The sequence below is a fragment of the Symphalangus syndactylus genome, chromosome 11 (assembly GCF_028878055.3).
Source record: "Symphalangus syndactylus isolate Jambi chromosome 11, NHGRI_mSymSyn1-v2.1_pri, whole genome shotgun sequence".
NCBI classification, from domain to species: Eukaryota; Metazoa; Chordata; class Mammalia; order Primates; family Hylobatidae; genus Symphalangus; species Symphalangus syndactylus.
The window spans coordinates 34,692,715-34,715,857 of NC_072433.2; the positions used below are offsets into that span (position 1 = coordinate 34,692,715).

The window sequence follows — 23,143 nt, forward strand, 5'->3', positions numbered from 1 at the left end:
CCCAAAATTCCTGTGCTATCTACTTTAGCATCACCTCTTCCTACATGAGACTGAGTTTATCACAAGATTTTAAAATGTATTAATAATGCATTAGTAAAATTTTTTATGAGCTTCTGTCAGAGAATAATGATAATGGGTTGGGCATCTCTACTTAGAAGATGAAGTAATTATAATAATAGAGAACATCTATAATAATAATAATCATCATCAATATTCTTAGCTTCTGTACAGTTTCTATAGCTTATACAAACTTTACACATTTTTTCAGAAATATTTAAACCAGACCCAGCTCTTAAAAATTTGCCCTGTGTCACATGACTATTCTCTGTGATTCTGAAAGCCCTCCATAAGCAGTTCTTTATCTCCTAAAAAGTGCTGGCATTGTTGAGAAGGAAGGTACCTAGGCTGGACATCACTTGAGTTTTCTTTGAAACTGAAGAATTAACTTTCTCTGAATTGTCCTCCTCAGTTTCACTCCCCTCTGACAGCCCAGTGACATGAGCTGCAGGGCAGCCCATGTGTTTCATTAAAGGCTGATAATAAGTAAGCTTGAAAATGGCAGCAGATATTGGTACCATTTACTTCTTCAACACTGGATTGAATAAAGTACTTCCTCAGCAAATTCATTTTATAATTTTATTTCTTTTCATACTTACAGATTTCAATGGAACCATAAAATATTTTTTTTTATATTTTAAGTTTTAGGGTACATGTGCACAATGTGCAGGTTTGTTACATATGTATACATGTGCCATGTTGGTGTGCTGTACCTATTAACTCGTCATTTAGCATTAGGTATATCTCCTCATGCTATCCCTCCCCCCTCACCCCACCCCACAACAGGCCCCGGTGTGTGATGTTCCTCTTCCTGTGTCCATGTGTTCTCATTGTTCAATTCCCACCTATGAGTGAGAACATGCGGTGTTTGGTTTTTTGTCCTTGCGATAGTTTGCTGAGAATGATGGTTTCCAGCTTCATCCATGTCCCTACAAAGGACATGAACTCATCATTTTTTATGGCTGCACAGTATTCCATGGTGTATATGTGCCACATTTTCTTAATCCAGTCTATCATTGTTGGACATTTGGGTTGGAACCACAAAATATTAATTCTGGAAAATTTTTATGAAATGGCCATTTTTATAGCCATTTTGCAGATGAAGAATCTGAGATACAAGAACTGACTTTCCCAACAAAAAGGCAAGATTAAGTCAAGATTAATGGAAAAGTCAAGATTCAGAATAAAGTTTCCATCCTTCCTCCCTCCCTGTGTTTCTTCTGCAATAATTAGTTGAGTACCTGTCAAATCAATGTAGGATTAAAGGCAAGAAACTAATTCTTTTCTTATATATTTGCACGTTTTGGAGGTGTCGGGGAGTAGGGAGATGTGTGTCCCATTGTCCTTGTCACTAAAGATACAAAAGTTGACTCTCCAAGAATTCACTGTCTATTGGGAAAACAAAGTTGTAAATACATAATCTCACTCTCTTACTCACACACACACACACACACACACACACACCAGTGATAGTATCACGATATTTTCAAGATAGCGTATTGCATTTGAGCTGAATCAGCTTGTTGGTGCTTTGTGTTTCTTAGTCTACAGCTTGTTTCTCTCTCCAGTTTGCTTCTTATCACCTTGTCAATTGCATACCTCCTAAGAGACCCGAGCAGATGACATTGTAACCTAGAGCAGACCTTAGGGACCAGCTGCCTTAGCTGGGACTCTGACACTTTTCCTTCCATTAACCCTGACTGAGTACTAAACACGGAACGTTTTGGTTTACAATTCCCTAAACACCTCTTGAGTTCAGCTTGCTTCAAGTACAACCATATATCAGAATTACATTTATTCCAGTTTCAGTGCCCTATGTTCTGGTGAGTTCTAGGGGATTTCTGTTTCAATAACCAGACCCTATTCTTCAAAGCCACCATTTAAAATATTCAGAAAGTTCTGTTTGTTTTTTAAGTCAATGAAAGAGATTAGACAGAAATGGTTTTCCACTTTAGAAGAAGCTAGTCTGGAAACTGAATTGTAAATAGTACAATTGGTGAGTACAGAACTTTTGTAAGCTAGTCTGGAAAATGAATTGTAAATAGTACAATTGGTGAGTACAGAACTTTTGTTTAAGGGAAAGCTAATTTACCCATATCATCAACATATATAGCTGATATAGGCCACTGACATACATTTTATATTTCGCAAATGGTTCAGGGGAGGAGATTATTTAAAAGTTTGACTAACATGGTCTTTCCTCCTCAAAATAAAAAACTCATAATACTAAAAAGTAGATTATTCAGAAGTTTGACCAACATGTTCTTTCCTCATCAAAATAACAAACTCGTAATACTGAAAAGTAAACAGAGAAAGATTTTAGAATGAGCAGGTACACACAAAGTTAAACTAGCCATTGGTCAATATTTTTAAAGAAGTAATGGACATGGTAAGACAACAATGATCAATCACAAAACTCATTGAATATACACAAAATATAATATATATATCACATAATACACACTATCTGATGCAATCCTCACATTCTGACTACTGTGCACACTTGGACCATTTATTTCTGTGAAGGATTAGATTCCATAAAGTTTTCATCATTGACATTTTAAGTTACATATAAGCTCTAGTTTCTGAAATGCTCAACATATGAAAAGGTTTATGCCACATCTAATGATATCCACTTACACCCAAAAATAAAGTTTTTTGGTTTAAATTATAAAAATGCTTTTATTTCTTGGCAGAAGAGAAACAAACAGAAAAACATAGGTGGTATTTCTAATTATAATGTGCTTTTTTCATGTACTAATCTTTTCATAATATTCTTCAATGAGACTAATTATCGTTGAAATGATTGAGCTTTTTAGAAGAGTTGTGTTAGGTAATATGTAAAAAAAAAACCCTCAATAAGTATTTCTTCTGAGTCATTTAATCATTTATTCAGTACATATATATCTAGCAACCATTTTATTCCATTCACTATGGAACAGATAAGAATACCAAGGTAAGACATCCTCTCTTTGGAGCCAAAGATTGTAAAGGAGAGACAGGCATACAAACAAATAATTAAATGTTGTTACCTGAATAAAAATATTGGGACAGACAAACTAACATGAGATTACAAAAGAAAAAAACAAATGGCTCTGATTTGGGGAGAGTCTGGGAAGGTTGATGGAAGAGGTGACATTTGGAAACTAAACAGGAGCATCTCAGCGGCATGATGTAGGGGAGGACATGCAGAGGCAGATGCAATGTGGGGAGATGAGGATCGCAGTAGATTTAATGATCCACAAGGTGCCTAATTATGAGTGAAAGGGGAAGTAGAAGTGGAGGAGTGAAGGGATAAAGCTAATGCCATTTCTACTTTTACACACCAGTCAGTACCTATTGCATATCTGCAGGTCTTCAGGGAAAACAACCATCCTTAAAAATTAAAATTAAACTGTTACTACATATGGTACCCATGATTGCCACTGCCAAACTGGAAAAGATTCCCAGATTTTCCTTCTCCTTATCTGCATTATAATTTTTCTTCTCCTGTTGTTCCCCTCTCCCAACAGAAGCCCCCACATCCCTTCCACAGTACCTGGTATGCAGATGGAAGGCTGAATGATGAAAAATTATTCAAACAGCATACCACAAGCTAACTATTTCAAGTGTATCTATTGACTGAAGAGATTTGCATTATGAACTGAGTCATTGCAACAAGACAATGGTAAATAGCAGCCAAAACAAAGAAATAGATCATTTAAATAAAGGAAAAGAGCTAACACCAACGTGTATCCATTTCTCCTCAGTTGAAATTTACCCTAGAGGAACTAATATGAAAATATTACTTTCATTGTTTAAAAGAAATCCAGTGGAATGAAATGCTAATTTTGTATCTCCAATAGTGAATTGGATGAATGAGAAACGCATTCAACTGCAATATACCCAGTTTTTGCTATATACACATTGTAAAGTTCTACAGATGTAAAAATTAACGCTGGGCGCGGTGGCTCACGCCTGTAATCTCAGCACTTTGGGAGGTCAAGGTGGGTGGATCACGAGGTCAGGAATTCGAGATTAGTCTGGCCAACATGGTGAAACCCCATCTCTACTAAGAATACAAAAATTAGCTAGGCACGGTGGCACATGCCTGTAATCCCAGCTACTCAGGAGGTTAAGGCAGGAGAATCGCTTGAACCTGGGAGACAGAGGTTGCAGCAAGCTGAGATGGCGCCACTGCACTCCAGCCTGGGCGACAGAGCAAGACTCCGTCTGGAAAAAAAAAAAATTAACAAGGCATAGTCATTGCACTCAAGGATGTAACAACTGATTAAGGGAGAAGGACACAAACAAGTAGCTGCAATGCAAAGTGGTAACATGTACAAAGGATGGCGACACAAAATATCATGAGAGAATGGAAGAGAAAGAAATGGTCCTACCATGTTCAGTTGATATTTGGGGGATAGTTAATGATAAAAACTTAAAAGGTGATATTCAAGCCAGAAGATTAGTAAGTAGAGATGTTGATGGGGGCACTGCAGATGACCTGCAGAAAGAGTGGCCTCTCAGAAACAGAAAATAATGTAGAAAGTCTCAAGAACAGGAAATAATATGATCATAGCAATTGTTTTATACAGAGAAGGAAAAGAGGTATCAGTGGGGTGTAATGGAAAGAAGTTGGGTTATAGTAGACCAGTAATCAGAGTTTAAGCTGAAAAAATTGAATGGAACCAGTTTATAAAGAGCCTGCTTGCCACCCTGTGAAAACTGCATTATATCAGGTGGCTAAGGAGAATGCTTTAAATTATCAGACATGCTTTTGAAGAAGAGAAAAGTCAGGGCAGACAGATGAAGGGATTTTAGTTAGGAAACACCTGGGAAGATCCTATTTAGTAATTCAGGGTGGGAGATGATGTAACCCAAATCAGGATTTATATTGACTGGGGTAATTTTTTATCATTTAATCAAAAGATAACAACTATAGAACATTTAATAATGATACGATGCTAAGCCTTCCTCCTAGCCTAAAGCACTTTTTAAACATAGAAACAGTAAGGAACTCTATGAGAACAGAGATCTTGCTTTCAGGAATTGCAGGAATTCCACTATACCCTCAAGACCTTGAAGATTGCCTGGCAAATCACAAGTGTTTAATAGTATCTGGTAAATAAGTCAAGGAAAGGATGGACGGATGGACGGACGGATGGATAGATGGATGGATGGATGGATGGATGGATGGATGGATGAATGGATGGATGGATGGAATTTTATTTGGCTTCTGACTTACATCAGGTTGGCTAGGAACTAGACTTTAAGGTGGAGATTCAAGTGCAGGAGGTATATTAGAAAGCAGTTAGAGGAACAAGGACTGGACAAAGGGAGAAGATAACCCATAGAGAAGCCCCAGCCAACTCTAGGGGGATCTCTGCATGGCTTCTCTAGAGTTATACTGTTTCTTTTGTACCCTAATCAACTAGTCATTGGATAAGGGCCAACCATTTGGCTAAAGGAAATTCCTAGAAAGGCTCAGCTCTGAGCTGTTAGCAGCCAACCCTCCCAGAAGCTGGAGAAATACATGCCTCATGTTTAATGGGAAAGTGCATTTCATGGTTCCTGGCACATTGCAAGCATTCACTAAATGATTAAATCTTGGTGTTATTAAGCTCTTGAATTACAAGAGGGATTTCCTATTTTCTCCAAATTAGTCTCCAATAAGTTATTTCTGGAAAGTAAACTTTCCAAGTTTCAATTATCTGTAGTTCAAAGTTTTGAGGGGCCAGGGAATCAGACTTTCCTCTATACAGTCAAATGCAGAATATCTTCTAAACAGTGAACATGAAATAAGTATAAATGAATGGTAACAGAGAAAGGGTTAATTCCCTGGATAAGCATGGCCGTCCTCTTCACGCATGGCCAGGGAGCAAGAAGATGTATGTCCGCACTCCCAGTCTGACTTTGGAGATAAAGAACACTGACCAGACCTGTGAGTTCAGAAAAGTTGCTTCATCTCTCAGAACCTGTTTATTCACTGATGGTAAGACCTTCCTTGGAAGATTGACTTGAAGAGTTTATGACAGAGCATCCCCAAGTTAAGAGCTAAGCAAACTGTCATGGGGCACTGAATATTTAAGGGTTTCAAATTCCAAATGACAGCTTCCTTTATTTGTTCTTTGTCTCTAGTTTCCAAGAGACCTGGTCCCAGTTCTAGTACTCAACTACTCTTCCCACTAAGTTATACGGGTTTATACCCCTAGTGGTTCAAAACCAAACAAACAAAATATCATGAAATCTCTTTGCCTTGTAATAAAGAGGAAGGGTTTTTCAATTCAACAAAAAAAGATATAAATATTGTATACATTTATTACCTAGAGTGAAATAATGTACCATTTTATTGGTGTTGCCATGTCAACTTTCTTGGATCCTAACTTTGTGCACTGTCACATAGTCATACTAATACTAGTGCAGCGCCTAAGGACAGAAGTTACGGCATCAGACAACCAACTTTCAAAACCTAGCTCTGCCACATTGCTAGCTATGCAATGAATTAGTTAAGACCCTTAAGCCTCAGTTACTTTTTTTGCAAAACATGCATGAATCATAGAATCTAATTCATAAGATTATGTGATGAAGAAGTAAGATAATGCAGGTAAAGTCCTTAGTGCAGTGCCTAGTGTTGAATAACTCTTCTTAGTAACAGCAGCCATCATTTTTTGACCACTGTATGAGTCTGTTAAGGCTGCCATGCAGAATACCACGAACTGGGTGGCTTAAACAATAGAAATTCACTGTCTCACAGTTCTGAAGGCTACGAGTCCAAGATCCAGGTGTCAGTAGGTTTGGATTCTGCTGAAGCCTCTCTCCTTGGCTTGCAGATGGCTCCCTTCTCACTGTGTCCTCACATGGACCTTCTTCCTTTTGTGCACATCCATACTAGAAGCAAGACCCACCCTACCTGCCTCATTTTAACTTAATTGCCTCTGTAAAGATGATATTTCTTTTTTTCTTTTTGCCCATAACCAAAACTTTACTGAAAGCCTGACATCAAAATAGGAGATCACTGTTGTATACCTTACAAAACCAAATGTAATTACATTATCTTGGTAGATTAATTCAAATTATGGAACTTATGATAAGGCTTTCTGTAAGATAACACGAATTCAGGAAGCTGTGTGGATCATTAGTGTTGCTTTCCTCTAAATGAATACCCTTCTGTGAGGCTGGCCTTTCCTCCTGTAGGCTGACACAACACTGTTAAACAACCTACACAAAGAACCACTCTCTGAGCATGGCTGAAAACCGTGGTAATCTTGTAGCAACCTGGACGTTTTACATGCATGTAGTAAGAATGTGGACTTTGCACTAGCCATTTCTTTTTATGTTTTTCTTTTCCTCTTCCAAGGACAGAGGTAGTAAATCTCTAGCCAAAGTCATCCTGTATCAAGTCGAGCCCTTCTAGACCTCTCAGCCAACACCGTTAGCGAGCTGCACGCGATCTGCGCCCAGCATCCAATATTTCCAACTACGGTTACACTGTGAGATACTATGGGTTGGGACTTCAACATATGGATTTTGTGGGGGACACAGTTCCACCCATAACAACCACTCACCATTTGTTATCTATTATGTGTCAGGTGTAATGCCAGAACCACTTTCTTCTGGATGTGCCCCAAGTGTGTTCTTAGCATTACCTCATAAATTGTTTTACTCTTTAACTCAACTCCTGCTCAACAAACAGTTTGCCTTGTTGTTATTTTTTCAACATAGAAATAGGCTTTTTTCTAATCATCTTATATATAAAATGTATATTCATTGTAAAATGCTCAGACAATATAAACATCTGTAAAGATAAAAAGAAGCCTATGTATAACCCCACTACAAAGAAACAACTGCAGTTTTCATATTTGTAGATGGCCAGATATTTTTTCTTTTTCTTTTCTCACATAAACAGACTTACTGTTTCTCAAAGGTGGAATTATACTCTGCTTCTGACCGTATTTTACATTTAAAATATTTTAGACATCATTTATGTCAAAAAGCATAAATCTACATCACAAATTTAATACTAAATAATATTTTACAGTAACTGTTTTCCAACGTTAACTTGTTGACAACTTTTTTGCTATTACAAAAAAAGCAGTTCAATGAACATCCCTGTTGAAGCATCTTTGCCCTGATCATTTCTTTCATACACTTTTCAAAATAAAAGCATTTAAAAAAAACTTAGATTGGTTGATATGTATTTCAAGATTGCCCTCCAGAAAGATGTTCCAATTATGCTCCTTTTAAGTGCTAACCAGTTAATATAAGTGCCAGGAAACATGCTGATTTTGCATCAACCCTCTTCTACCCCCTGCCTCCCCCAAGCCATAACTATTCCTTGAGAAGCCATATCATACTAATTGAACAAATATAACATGGCCCTTTCCCCTCAGAGTGACAAGGCTAAAACAGATTTATACAATTTGCAAGTAACACATGGAAACATATATCCAAGTGCTAAATTGCATGTAGTACAGATGCTAAGCACCCTGGGAGGCTCGGCTTCTTTCCTTCTGCTTTTAGTCCCCACACAGGGTTGAAATGAAACACATCCATGTGCAGTAATGTGTCTAATGTGTTTTTCTAAAAGAATACTTAATCTTCTGGTTCAACTTTAGAGAAACTAAAGCAAAAACAGCCTCACAACCCGCTTCTCCACCTTCACTTGCTACCATTCTTACTCACTAAACTCCAGCCATGCTGATTTTCTTTATGTTTCTCCAGCACCAAGCTCATGCCTGATCAAGAGCCCTTCTACTGTTGCTCCCTCTGCTTTAAATGCTCTTCCCCAATGGCTTCCTCTCCCTATTCAGGTCTCAGTGTCATTCATCTCACTCATGACATCCTCAGAAAGGTCTTCACTGACAGCCCAATTAATAGCACCTTCACCTTACCCCTTTAACTTCCTACTGCATTGCTCTTTCCTTCTTAGTATATACCATGGGTAAGAATTGTCTCATTTATTTTGTGCTTATTTCCTATTGGCCTATACACACTAGAATGTAAGCTCTATGGGGACAGTAACTTGGCTGATTCACCCATCACTATATAGAATACAATACTCCTATCTGGCATGAACCATATTTCATAGACTTAAAATAAATTTTTTCACATTTAAACATCAAGGTATATGTCTTATGCTTAGTATCATTTAGATAGTAATTAATGCATAATTGACATTGCCTACACATGCACAAACTTGGTCATCATTACTGACGTTGTCATCTCTTCAATGGAGTCTGTATACGGTTGAAACTACATGTGTAGAGTTTAATTGCCATATAAAATACCCTTGAAATTGATTATATAAAATATCTTTGATTTTGATGATTGAGCACTGAATTTAAAGGTTGGACACCTAGAAAGTCATAGACACATAATACCAGAAACAGAACATAAGTTTAACATTAGTCAGGCTAAAAATTGACAAATGGGATCTAATTAAACTAAAGAGCTTCTGCACAGCAAAAGAAACTACCATCAGAGTGAACAGGCAACCTACAAAATGGGAGAAAATTTTTGCAACCTACGCATCTGACAAAGGGCTAATATCCAGAATCTACAATGAACTCAAACAAATTTACAATAAAAAAACAAACAACCCCATCAAAAAGTGGGCAAATGACATGAACAGAAACTTCTCAAAAGAAGATATTTATGCAGCCAAAAAACACACGAAAAAATGCTCATCATCACTGGCCATCAGAGAAATGCAAATCAAAACCACAATGAGATACCATCTCACACCAGTTAGAATGGCCGTCATTAAAAAGTCAGGAAACAACAGGTGCTGGAGAGGATGTGGAGAAATAGGAACACTTTTACACTGTTGGTGGGACTGTAAACTAGTTCAACCATTGTGGAAGTCAGTGTGGCGATTCCTCAGGGATCTAGAACTAGAAATACCATTTGACCCAGCCATCCCATTACTGGGTATATACCCAAAGGACTAGAAATCATGCTGCTATAAAGACACACGCACACGTATGTTTGCTGCGGCACTATTCACAATAGCAAAGACTTGGAACCAACCCAAATGTCCAACAATGATAGACTGGATTAAGAAAATGTGGCACATATACACCATGGAATACTATGCAGCCATAAAAAATGATGAGTTCATGTCCTTTGTAGGGACATGGATGAAACTGGAAAACATCATTCTCAGTAAACTTTCGCAAGGACAAAAAACCAAACACCGCATGTTCTCACTCATAGGTGGGAAGTGAACAATGAGAACTCATGGACACAGGAAGGGGAACATCACACTCTGGGGACTGTTGTGGGGTGGGGGGAGGGGGAGGGACAGCATTAGGAGATATACCTAATGCTCAATGACGAGTTAATGGGTGCAGCAAACCAACACGGCACATGGATACATAGGTAACAAACCTGCACATTCTGCACATGTACCCTAAAACCTAAAGTATAAAAATAAAAAAATAAAAAAAAAACATTAGTCAGGCTAATACTTGTAGGAAGAGGAATGATCACATCTCCATATTACCTTGTAAAACAAAAAGAAGTGCATTATGGAGCATATGAAATGAAGACATATCCAAGTAGATTACGCTGTGTTACATTTTGTTACATTTTGCACATATCTTTCCATGTATCTTGCTAAGATACATGCAAAAGCTTTGTCCATTATGTGCCAAGCAAAAGATTTTTAAAATCCTAAACATATATGTACCTGATAACAGAGGTTAACAATAGATGAAGGAAAAAAAAAGAAATAGGACTGCAAGTAGAAGTAGACAACCACAGATATAGCCAGCCATAATTGACAGAAAAAGTAGACAGAATATCATTAAGGATGGAAGACTTGAAAATTATAAATAAATGACTTGACCTAATTGACATTTTTAGGACACTCCTCCCAACAACAGCAAAATACACGTTTTTTTCAAGTGCATATGAAACATTTACAAAGACAGATTCTACTCTGGGTCATAACATAAGTCTCAATAAATGTGAAAGAATTCAGGTCAGATAAAGTATGTTCTCTGAACACAATGAAATTAAAATAAAATCAACAACAGAAATATCTCTGGAAAAATCTAAAAATATGTAGAAATAAAATAACATCCTCATAAATAACCCATGTCAAAGAAGAAACTAATATAAAAATTATAAATTGTTTTAATTCAATGAAAATAAAAACACAACACATCAAACTTTGAGGAATGCTTCTAAAGCAGTAATTAGGACAAAATTTATAGCACTGAAGACCTACTTCAAAAATAAAGAGCAGGAGAAGTAGAAGAAGGAAGCCTCAAATGAATTATCTTAGCATCTATTTTGAGAAATGAGAACAGCAAATTAAACTCAAACGTAGAAGAAGAAATAATGAAGATGAAAGTGGAAGTAAATGAAATAGAAACAGAAAAATAAGAGAAAAACAATGAGACCAAAATGTGGTTCTTTTTATTTTCCAAAAATATTGATAAACCTGTAGCCAGACATTTTACACACACACACACACACACACACACACGTGTGCAAGAAACAGCGAGCGAGAGAGAGAACAAATTATCAGTATTACCAGTCTCAGGAGTGAGAGAAGTGAAATCACTACAGATTCTATAGATAAGGGAATATTATAAACAACTTTATGCTAATAAATGTAATAACTTAAATGAAATGGATGAATTCTTTGAAAGACACAAAATACCAAAGCTCACTCAAGAAGAAATTGACAACCTATATAGACCCATATCAATTAAATAAATTGTTTTTAGAGTTAAAAGCTTTTCCAAAAACAAAATTCCAAGCCAAGATGACTTCACTGTTGAAGTCTGCCAAACATTTAACAAATAAGTAGTATTCTACACAAACTCTTGGAGAAATGTGAAACCTGAAGAAACAGTTTCCAACCCATTCATGATACAAGAATTATTCTGGTACAAAAAATCAAAGATGTTGTAAGAAAAGAAAACTACAGATGAATAACTCTTATGATCATGGATATAAAAATTCTAAGAAAATTTTTAGCAAAATGATTTCAACATTTTACAATAATGATAATATATCATGATCAACTTGAGTGTATCTCAGGAATGCACAGTTGGTTCAGCACTCAAACATTAATGTAATTCACCTTCATGTAGTTTGTTCTAACATTGAAAACAAACTACATTATCATCTCAGTAGATACAGAAAGTACATTTGACAAAATCCAACATTATTCCTGATAAAAACTCAGCAAACTACAAGTAGAAGAAAACTTCCTCAACTCAATAAAAGGCAGCTACATAAAACAAACACCTAACATCAAAAGTATTGATAAAAGACAGAATGTTTTCCCTGAGAACAGAAACAAAGCAAGGATGTCCATTCTGACCAGTTACATTCAACATTATACTGGAGATTCTGGCAAGGGCAATAAGGTAAGAAAAATAACTAAAGGGCATTCAGTTTGAAAAAAAAAAAAGGAGTAAAAATGTCAGTATTCACAGATGACATGACTATGTAAAAAACACAGAACATAATGGAATGTACAATAAAGCAACTAGAACTAATACATGAATTTAGAAAAGTTGCAGGATACAAAATTAACACACAAAAATAAATTATATTTCAACTTTCCAGAAAAAGAAAAATTAGAAGTTGAAATTTTTTAATATGTCATTTACAATAGCACCAAAAGTATGAAATTACTAGGAATAAATAGGACAAAATATATGCAAGACATGAACACATAAAACTAAAAAACAGTGTTAACAGAAACTGAGAAAATCCTAAATAAATGAAAAGATGTACCATGCTTATGAATCACAAGTATTGTAAAACTGTCCATTTTTCCCAAACTGATCTATAAATTCAATCAAATCATGATCAAAATCCAAGCAGGCTTTTTTTGTAGAAATTATCAAACTGATTCTGACAACTCATATGGAAAGGCAGAGTACCTAGAATATCCAAATGAACTTTGAAAAAGAAGACCAAAATTGAAGGATGAATACTACCTGATTTAAAGACTCATTAGAAGCTTTGGTAATCAAGAATGTAAGATATTGCCATAAAGATAAACAAGAAGATCACTGTAATAGAATATAGAGAGTCTAGAAAGAGGCCCAAACATATACACACACTTGATTTTCAATAAAGACAGAAAGACAATTCAGTGGAGCAAGGAAAATGTTTTAAACAAATGGTGCTGCAATGATGCAAAACAGAACTTTGATCCACAGCTCACACCACATATGTTAACTCAAAATGGGTCACAGACCTAAATGTAAAAACTAAAAAAACTTTCAGAAGAAAACCATAGCAGAAAGCCTTTGTGACTTCGGTTAGGCAAATACTTCTTAGATACGTCACCAAAATCATGATTTACAAAAGAACAAATTGATAAATTGGACCTCATCAAAATTTAAAACTTCTTGAAAGACATCCTTAAGACAATGAAAAGACAAGCAACAGATGTGTAGAAAACGTTTGCAAAGCATATATTTGAAAAAGGACTTGTTTTCAGAATATGTAAAGAACCCTCAAAATTCAGCAATAAGAAACGAAACAACTCAGTTTTTAAAAAGGTGGAGGACAAAAGATTTAAACAGATACTTAAACAAAAGAAAAAATATGAGTGGCAAGAAAGCATATGAAACAATATTCAATATTAGTCATTAGGAAAATGCTAATTAAACCACAACCATATACCACTATGCACCCATTAAAGTAGCTAAAAAAAAAAAAAAAGTAAGCAAGCATATGAAGTATTGGCAAGAATATGGCAGAGCTACAACTCCTGTATCCTGCTAATGAGAATGGAAAATGGTAGAACTGCTCTGGAAACTGTTTGGAAGCTTCTGTAAAAGTTGAAGATGTGGCCGGGCGTGGTGGCTCATGCCTGTAACCCCAGCACTTTGGGAGGCCGAGGCTGGTGGATCACGATGTCAGGAGTTCAAGACCACCCTGACCAACATGGTGAAACCCTGTCACTACTAAAAATACAAAAATTAGCCTGGCCTGGTGGCACACGCCTGTAATCCCAGCTACTCAGGAGGCTGAGGCAGGAGAATCACTTGAACCCGGGAGGCGCAGGTTGCAGTGAGCCGAGATCGGGCCATTGCACTCCACCCTGGGTGACAGAGCAAGACTCTACCTCAAAGAAAAAAAAAAGTTAAAGATGTACATACCACAAAGTATTGTATATAAATATTTATAGGAAGTATATTTGTAATAGCCAAACACTGTAAACAGTCTAAAACTCCATCAACAAGTAAATGAATGAACAAATTGTGGTATATCCTGTAATGGAATACCACTGAGTGATAAAAAGAAGAGAATTACTAGTATATACTACAAACATGGAAGGATTTCAAAATCATTATGCTGGGTGAAAGAAATCAGAAAAAAAGTAGTACTTACTGTGTAATTCCATATATGCCAAATTATAGAAAATGTAAATTAACCTATAGTGATAGAAAGTAGATCCATGGTTGCCTAAGGACATAGTGGAGGTGAGGAGGAGGCTTGTGCAGCTTGAAAGGGAGGGATGACAAAGAAGCATGAGAAGACTTTTGGGGGTAATAGATATGCACTCTATCTTGACTGTGGTCATGATTTCATGGGTACATCATACACCCAAACTTGTGTACCTTAGGAATGTGTAGTTTGTGATATGTCATCTCTCCTCAGTAAAGCTATTATCAAAAAAAGCATGCATCCCTAATATGACAACTTTATCTATTTTTAAATTTTAGATTCAGGGGATATGTACACGTGCAGATTTATTGCATGGATATACTGCATGATGCTGAGGTTTGGGCTTCTCATAATGCCGTCGCCCAAACAGTGAACATAGTCGCCTATAGGTGGTTTTTGCAACCTTTGGCTTCCTCCTCCCTCCTGCCTTTTGGAATCTACAGTGTTAACTGTTCTCATCTTTGTGTCCATGTGTACCCAACATTTAGCTCCCACTTATAACTAAGAACATGTGGTATTTGGTTTTCTGCCTCTGCTTTAATTTGCTTAGGATAATGGCCTTCAGCTCCATCCATGTTACTGCAGAGGACATTTCTTTCTTTCTTTTTATGCTGTGTAGTATTTCATGGTGTATATGTACCACAGTTTCTTTATCCAGTTTACCAGTTCACTGTTGATGGACACCTGGGCTGATTCCATGTCTTTGCTAATGTGAATAGTGCTGCAATAAACATATAAGTGGAGATATCTTCTTGGTAGAATGACTTGTTTTCCTTTGGGTATATACCCAGGAAGGGGGACTGCTGGGTTGAATGGTAATTCTATCTTTAGTTTTTTGAGGAATCTCCAAGTTATTTTCCACAGGGGCGAAACTAATTTATATTCCCACCAACAATGTATGTGTTCTCTTTTATCCACAACCTCGCCAACACATGTTATTTTCTGGAGTTTTAGTAACAGTCATTCTGAGTGGTGTGAGATAGAATCTCACTGTGGGTTTGATTTTCATCTCTCTGACAATTAGTGATATTAATCATATTTTCATATATTTGTTGGCTGCTTGTATGTCTTCTTTTGAGAAATGTCTGGTCATGCTAATATAACAATTTTTAAAAGAGAGTAAAGGACAGAAAAGACAGTACAAGTTATTCCTTCTATATTACATATGAAAATGTTTTATAATGAGGAAAATATGGCAACTGAAACAACTTACCTGTAGAGGTGCAAAGAGTATCTTATACATCTCACTATCAATGTCCTATGATATTAGTTTCTGTATTTGAAATCAAAGATCAAGTATATAAAGTTAGCAAAAGACTTTCTAATTTCTGAATTTTTATATTAAAAAACTCAGAAAAGTTATAAAATTAAAATCATATTGAATAAAACGTATTTAAATGATTTCATAAAAAGTGAAAAATATGAAATGGTATATAAAGTTTCCCTTATATGTTTATCTGTGAACATTTTTCTGATATTTAAGAAAACACATGATCACATAAAATTTCCATAAAGTATATAGATTTTAAAAGCATAATCATAATAATATATAATTCCATATGTCAAAGGCAACTGCTGTTTGTTTAAAAATAAAACTAGAAAGGCAGATATCAAAATATTTAGCACCCACACTTGAAAACATAATTATCATACAGTTGTGTATTTTGATTTTTTAATAATGAATCAAAATATTTCCTCAATCACAACAAAAACTGCAATAAATTTGCTATTTAACTGATTTAGGGAGGATTTAGTAAGCTCTGGGTGTGTGGGTATTTTTCTTTCACTCTTTTCAAGATTTTGCTTCTCTTAATAAATCATATTGACTAGAAAGATACAGGCATGATCTTAATCCCACATTCTGCATGACCCTCACCATTCAGTAGGACTAGATTAAATTTCCAGTATTTTTCTCACTTTGAAGTCTTTTCGGGTTTAGTATAAATAGTTGTATTACAGGTCAAGCATCTCAACAACATTTCTATAAAACACAAAATAGAACATGTCCAAATGCTATATTTTTCAGGGCTATTAAGTTCCTATATTATTAAGCGCAAATTTGAACTAGCCCTGCAGGGTGAATTGCAAGAAACACACTCATAAATTCTCTGAATTCAGCAGCATTCACTTGGACAGTTTGCATGCTTCATGAATGTTCCCAAGAGACTTGTTTTAACTTTGGATTCTTCCTTAGAATATGCATACTCATTTATAAATTTTATGTATATACAACTCTACTCACATAATATACATCATAAATACATTAAGAGATTTTCAAAAATAAGGATGAAATAAGTCATATTTTTAAAACAATTATTTTATGAATTGATAGAACAAGTATCCTTGTTACTATCACTAAAGATAGTATCACTGTGATTAAAAGGTCTGATTCTTAGTCCAGCTCACTGCAAGACTAGGTTTTAGTGGCCAACGTAGCTAAACAAGCTATCCCTCAAAGCACAAAAATCTTTAAATGCGGTGTGGGGAGGAGGAGAGCCTGATTATCTTGCAAAGTAAGTCTTGATACTCATTTATCAATTGCATAGGATTCACTTGGTGTTTTGGATGTATAATTTTTTAAATATCTTGAAACAGGTGGTCATTTCATACAAGCTTTAATCAATATATCAAGGCAAAACAAGCAGAATATGATATATTAATAACAGTGTCTTCAAAAAAAAACTGTCTTCAATCCACATATCAATTTATTTTTTTTCAGCCTACTTAGTGTTTGGCTTTATTAGCTTGTTGTTTTTAACCTTGCTGTGTACCAACTGGCTTGTGCTAAGAGTAGAAGTGTAGCTCTGTCATTTTCTCGTATTTCTTTTTCTTGAATTATGGATATTACTTGAAATTCATTATTTCTTAGCAATAATCATTTTTAACAGTTGGATTGAGGTATAATTGATATACAATAGACTGCACATATTTAAAGTATACAATGTGATTAGTTCTGACATAAGTATACACCCAGGAAACCATAACCACAATCTCTATGCTATCTTGTTGACATGGCATTATATTGTCTTAAATTAGGTCATGCAAGTCCTCCAGCTTTATTTTTTTTTCAAAGAAGTCTGGGCTATTCCAGGTTCTTTACATTTCCACATGAATTTTAGAATCAATTTGTCTATTTATACACACACACACACACACACACATTCACACAAAGTCTGCTGGAACTTCTACTGAGAATGCATTGAATCTATAAATACATTTGTGTAAAATTTTTATCTTAATATTTTTTAGTCTTCTTTACTGAATTTCTGTCTATTATCCTATCAACTATTAGAGAGGTATTAGTATCTATGACTAAAATTGTGGATTTGTCTGTCTATACTTGCAGTTCTATCCATTTGTTGTGCTATGCATGTTGAAGATCTATTATTTGGTGCATGAAGACTTAGAATTGTTGTCTTCTTGATAAACTGATCCATTTATCATTATGAAATGATCTTTTTCCTTAGTAAGAATCTTTTCTCTGAAAGCTGCTTTGTCTGATTATATATAATCACTCCTGATTTTTATGGTTAGTATAAGCAAGATATATTTTTTCATTCTTTTACTTTTAACCTATTCACTTCTTTATATTTAAAATGCATTTCTTTTGGTTTTTTTTTTTTTTGGTTTATTTTTTGGGGGGGGGGAGAGACAGAATCTCACTCTGTGCCCAGGCTGCAGTGGCACAATCTCGGCTCACTGCAAACTCCATCCCCCAGATTCCAGTGACTCTCCTGCCTTAGCCTCCCAAGTAGCTAGGAGGTGCATGCCATCATGACTGGCTAATATTTTTTGTATTTTTAGTAGAGATGGGGATTCACCATGTTGGCCAGGCTGGTCTTGAACTTGTGACCTCAGGGGATCCACCCACCTCGGCCTCCCAAAGTGCTAGGATTACAGGCATGAGCCACCACACCCAGCCTAAAGTGCATTTCTCGTAGGCAGCATACACACTGTCTTGCTGTTTAATCAAAGAATCCCTGCTTGTCCGTAAAAAAGAACAAGAACACGTACTTTGCAGGTACATGGAATGGAGATGGAAGCCATTATCCTTAGCAAACTAATACAAGAACAGAAAACCAAATATTGCATGTGCTCACTTATAAGTGCGAGCTAAATATTGAGAACTTATGAACACAAAGAAGGAAACAACAGACATGGGGTCTACTTGAGGGCAGAGGGTGGGAAGAGAGAGAGGAGCAGAAAAAATGACTATTTGGTAGTGAGCTTAATACCCGGGTAGTGAAATAATCTGTACAACAAACTCCTGTGACACAAGTTTATCTATGTAACAAACCAGCACATGTACCCCTGAACCTAAAATAAAAGTTTTTTTGAATCCTCGATTTTCACTTGAGATATTTAAAGTATTTATATTTAATGTAATTATTTATATGTTAAGCTTGCAGTATTACTATTTGTTTTCCATTAGTTTTATCTTTCATGTTTCTTTTTTTCCTTTTCTTCTACCTTCTTTTGGATAAATTGAGTATTTTTATAAGTCCATTTTATCTCCTTTGTTGGTTTACTGCCCATGATTCTTTGTATTTTTATTTTAGTAGTTTTAGTGGTTGCTTTAAGGTTTATAGTATTCATTTTTAATTTATTACAGTCTACCCTCAAGTGATCCTATAGCACCTCCTATACGGTATAATATTTTTATAATATCATACTCTGAGTTATCTGCTTCCCCCTTGTGCTAGGGTTGTCATATCTTTTAGATATGTTATAAACCCACACTACGTGGCTGTTTTGTTTGAATGGTCAATGATCTTTTGAAGACATTTAAAAATCAAGTTTTAAATTCTGTATTTATTTATGTAGTTACAATTTCCAGTACTCTTCCTTCTTTTGTCTAGGGCCATATTCCCATCTGGTATCATTTTTCTTTAGCCTGAAGGAATTCCTTTAACATTTCTGTAGTGAGAGTCTGTTAGTGATCAATTCTTTCCATTTTTGGATGTCTGAAAAAAGCCTATGTGCCTTCATTTTAAATATTCTTAATGAATATAAAATTCTAGGTTGACTTCTTTTCTTTCAGTATTTTAAAGATGTTCCTTTACCATTTCTTCACTTTCATTGTTTTAGATAAGAAATGTGCTTTCATTAGGAAAAATAGCTAATGGATGCTGGGCTCAATACCTAGGTGATGGGTTGATAGGTGCAGCAAACCACCATGGCACATGTTTACCTATGTAACAAACTTGCACATCCTGCACATGTACCCCAGAACTTAAAATAACAATTAAAAAAAAAAAGAAATGTGCTTTCACCCTCATCATTCCTCTGGTAATAAAGATTTTCTCTTTATTATTGGTGTTGGGTAATTTGAACAAAATATATAATGGTGTAGTATTCCGTTTTTGTTTTTGTTTTTGTTTTTGAGACAGAGTCTCGCTCTGTCGCCCAGGCTGGAGTGCAGTCGTGTGATCTCGGTTCACTGCAAGCTCCACCTCCTGGGTTCATGCCATTCTCCTGCCTCAGTCTCCTGAGTAGCTGGAACTACAGGCACCTGCCACCAAGCCCAGCTAATTCTTTTGAATTTTTTTAGTAGAGACGGGGTTTCACCGTGTTAGCCAGGATGGTCTCGGTCTCCTAACCTCGTGATCCGCCCGCCTCGGCCTCCCAAAGTGCTGGGATTACAGGCATGAGCCACCGTGCCCAGCCGTAGTATTCTTAATAGTTCTTATGCTTGCTTGAAGTCCCTTTAGTGTGAGCTTGTAATTTTCAACAAATTTGGGGAAAAATTGTTCATTATTTGTTCTAACAACCTCCTCTTCTTCCTTCAGGGACTCCAGTCATACACGTATTCACATATTAGGCTACTTGAAGTTTTCCTATAGCTCACTGATGTCCTGTTCATTTTTCATTCTGTTTTATCTGTTTTTTATTTTTTTAGTTTCTACTGTTATGTCTTCATGTTTACTAATCTTTTCTTCTACAATGTCTAATATGCTGTTAATCCCTTCGAGTTTATTTTTCATCTCATTCATCACAGTTTCCTCCCCAGATGTTCAACTGGGTCTGTTTTATGTCTTCTGTATGTCTAATTAACTTGAGGACATATATAATACAATTATAATAATTGTTTTAATGTTCTTGTCTGATAATTCTGATATATATAATATCAGTTCTGAGTTGCTTTTTATTGATTGATTCTCTCCTCATTATAAATAGTATTTTTGTGATTCTTTGCCAGCCTCATAAGTATTTGTCGAATACCAGACACTGAGAGTTTACCTCGGGTGCTGGATATTTTTGTGTTCCCTACAAATATTCTTGAGCTTTGTTCTTGAATGCAGTTAAGTTACTTGCAAAGGAATTCAATCTTTTGGGATCTTGCCATTGATAATCATTAGATGGCACTGAAGCAATGCTCAGTCCAGGGATAATTATTACCCACCACTGATGCAAGAATCTTTTGTGCACTCTACTAAATACTTCATGGATCATGTGCTTTTCCAGTCTGGTAGTGGAAACAGACACTATTCCTGACCCTGTGTGATCAGCAAGTGCTATTACCTCTCTTCTTTTCAGGTAGTTCTTTCTCTAATATCACATAGTTTTCTCACATGCATGCACTAATCAGTACTCAGCTTAATACTTGAGCAGAACCCTCTGTAGATCTTTGGAGTGCTATCTTTTTTGAGACAGAGTTTCACTCTGTTGCCCAGGCTGGAGTGCCCTGGCACAATCTCGGCTCACTGCAACCTCCAACTCCTGGGTTCAAGCAATTCTCACGCTTCAGCCTCCCAAGTAGCTGGGACCACAGGTATGTGCCACCACATATGGCTAATATTTCTATTTTTAGTAGAGACGAGGGTTTTCCCATGTTGACCAGGTTGGTCTCAAACTCCTGACCTCAAGTGATCCGCCCACCTCGGCCTCCAAAAGTGCTGGGATTACAGGCGTGAGCCACTGCACCCAGCTCTGGAGTGCTTTCTTTGTGCAGCTTTCTCTTCTCTGGTACTTTGTTTTGTGATCTCTAGTGGCATTGGTTGTTCTGTGAGATGGGGCTCATCTCATTTGTTTACCACTTCTCAGGAATCACTCTTTTATTGCCTGATGTTCAGTATCTTCAAAGCCATTTTTCATATATTTGCCAGTTTTTTGGTTATTGCAGATGAAAGGGTAGGTAAATCTGGTCCTTGCCATTCTATCTTCACCAGAAGCAGACATCTTCTCCGTCTCTCAAAAATGGTTGTCACAGTTAATGTTAGGTGTCAATTTCACTGAATTAAGAGATACCCAGATAGCTAGTAAAGCATTATTTCTAGGTGTGTCTGTGAGGGGTTTCTGGAAGACACTGACATTTAAATCAGTGGACTGAGTAAGGAAGACCTGCTGTCATCCAAGTGGGTGGGCACTATCCAATTGACTGAGTGCCCCAATGAAACAAAATGCAGAAGAAAGGTAAATTTGACCTCTCTTCTGGAGCTGGGACACTCACCTTCTCCTGCCCTTGGACATAAGGACTACAGTTTCTCCAGACTTTGGACTCTGGGACTTGCACCAGTGGCCCCCTGGTTCTCAGAACTTTAGACTCAGACTGGGCCATGATTCCCTGGGTCTCTGTGGTAGACCACATGAAACTTCTTAGCCTCCATAATCACATGAGCCAATTTCCCTAGTAAAGGCCCTCATAGAAGTGCAAATCAAAAGCACAATGAGATACTATCTCATACCAGTCAGAATGGCTACTATACAAAAGCCAATAAACAACAGATACTGGCAAGGTTGCAGAGAAAAGGGAATGCTTATACACTATTGGTGGGAGTGTAAATTATTCCAGCTGCTGTGAAAAGCAGTTTGGAGATTTATCACAGAACTTAAAACAAAGCCATTATTTCACCCAACAATCCCAACACTAGGTATATACCCAAAGGAAAATAAATTGTTCTACCAAAAAGACACATGCATGCGTATGTTCATTGCAGCACTATTCACAATAGCAAAGACATGGAATCAACCTAGATGTCCATCGACGGTAGACTAGATAAAGAAAATGTGATCCACATACACCATAGAATACTATGAAGCCTTAAAAAAAACAGGATCATACGCTTTGCAACAACATGGATGGAGCTGGAGGCCACTATCCTAAGCAAACTAAAACAGAAACAGAAAACCAAATACCACATGTTTTCGCTTCTAAGTGGGAGCTAAACATTGAGCACACATGGACATAAACATGGGGACAATAAACATGGGAACTACCAGAGGTGGAAGGGAAGGAGGGAGCATAGGCTGAAAAACTACCTATTGGATACTGTGCTCACTGCCTGGGTCCAATATACTTATGTAACCATCCTACGCATGTACCCCCTATATTTAAAATAGAAGCTGAAATGTTATAAATAAATAAAAACCTCTCTATATATATTGTATGTGATATACGTTCCAGGTCACACAACTGGTAGACATAAAATTGTTTTTTAAAGATATATATAGTTCCCATTGTTTCTGTTTCTCTGGAAAACCCTGATTAATAGAATGGCGATGTGGATTTTTTGTGTGATAGTCAACAAATGCACAGAAAACGTTATGAACTGAGATCAGTGCAAGGAAGTACTGCGGTGCTTTTAATTTCAAACATTTAACCATGCAAACTGACTAGCTACATAAGAGAAAACATTTACTTAAGAAAGTGAATACGTGAAGAGTAAGAGAAACCTCT

The 23,143-nt window shown here is 36.3% G+C and overlaps 1 long non-coding RNA gene and 1 pseudogene across 2 annotated transcripts in view; both read right to left on the minus strand.

Moving 5' to 3' along the window:
• LOC134731709 (uncharacterized) overlaps positions 1-23,143 on the minus strand; it is a 229,820-nt gene that overhangs the window by 74,533 nt on the left and 132,144 nt on the right. Inside the window, exon 1 of one of the 2 annotated variants that reach the window (XR_010114183.1) lies at positions 672-691. The exons of the other annotated variant lie outside the window; for it this stretch is intronic. This is a non-coding gene — a long non-coding RNA (uncharacterized lncRNA). Of the gene's footprint in view, positions 1-671; positions 692-23,143 lie in introns of those variants that run through there. 2 annotated transcript variants of the gene reach the window in all.
• Positions 7,137-7,428, minus strand: LOC129493243 (small ribosomal subunit protein eS27-like; annotated as a pseudogene).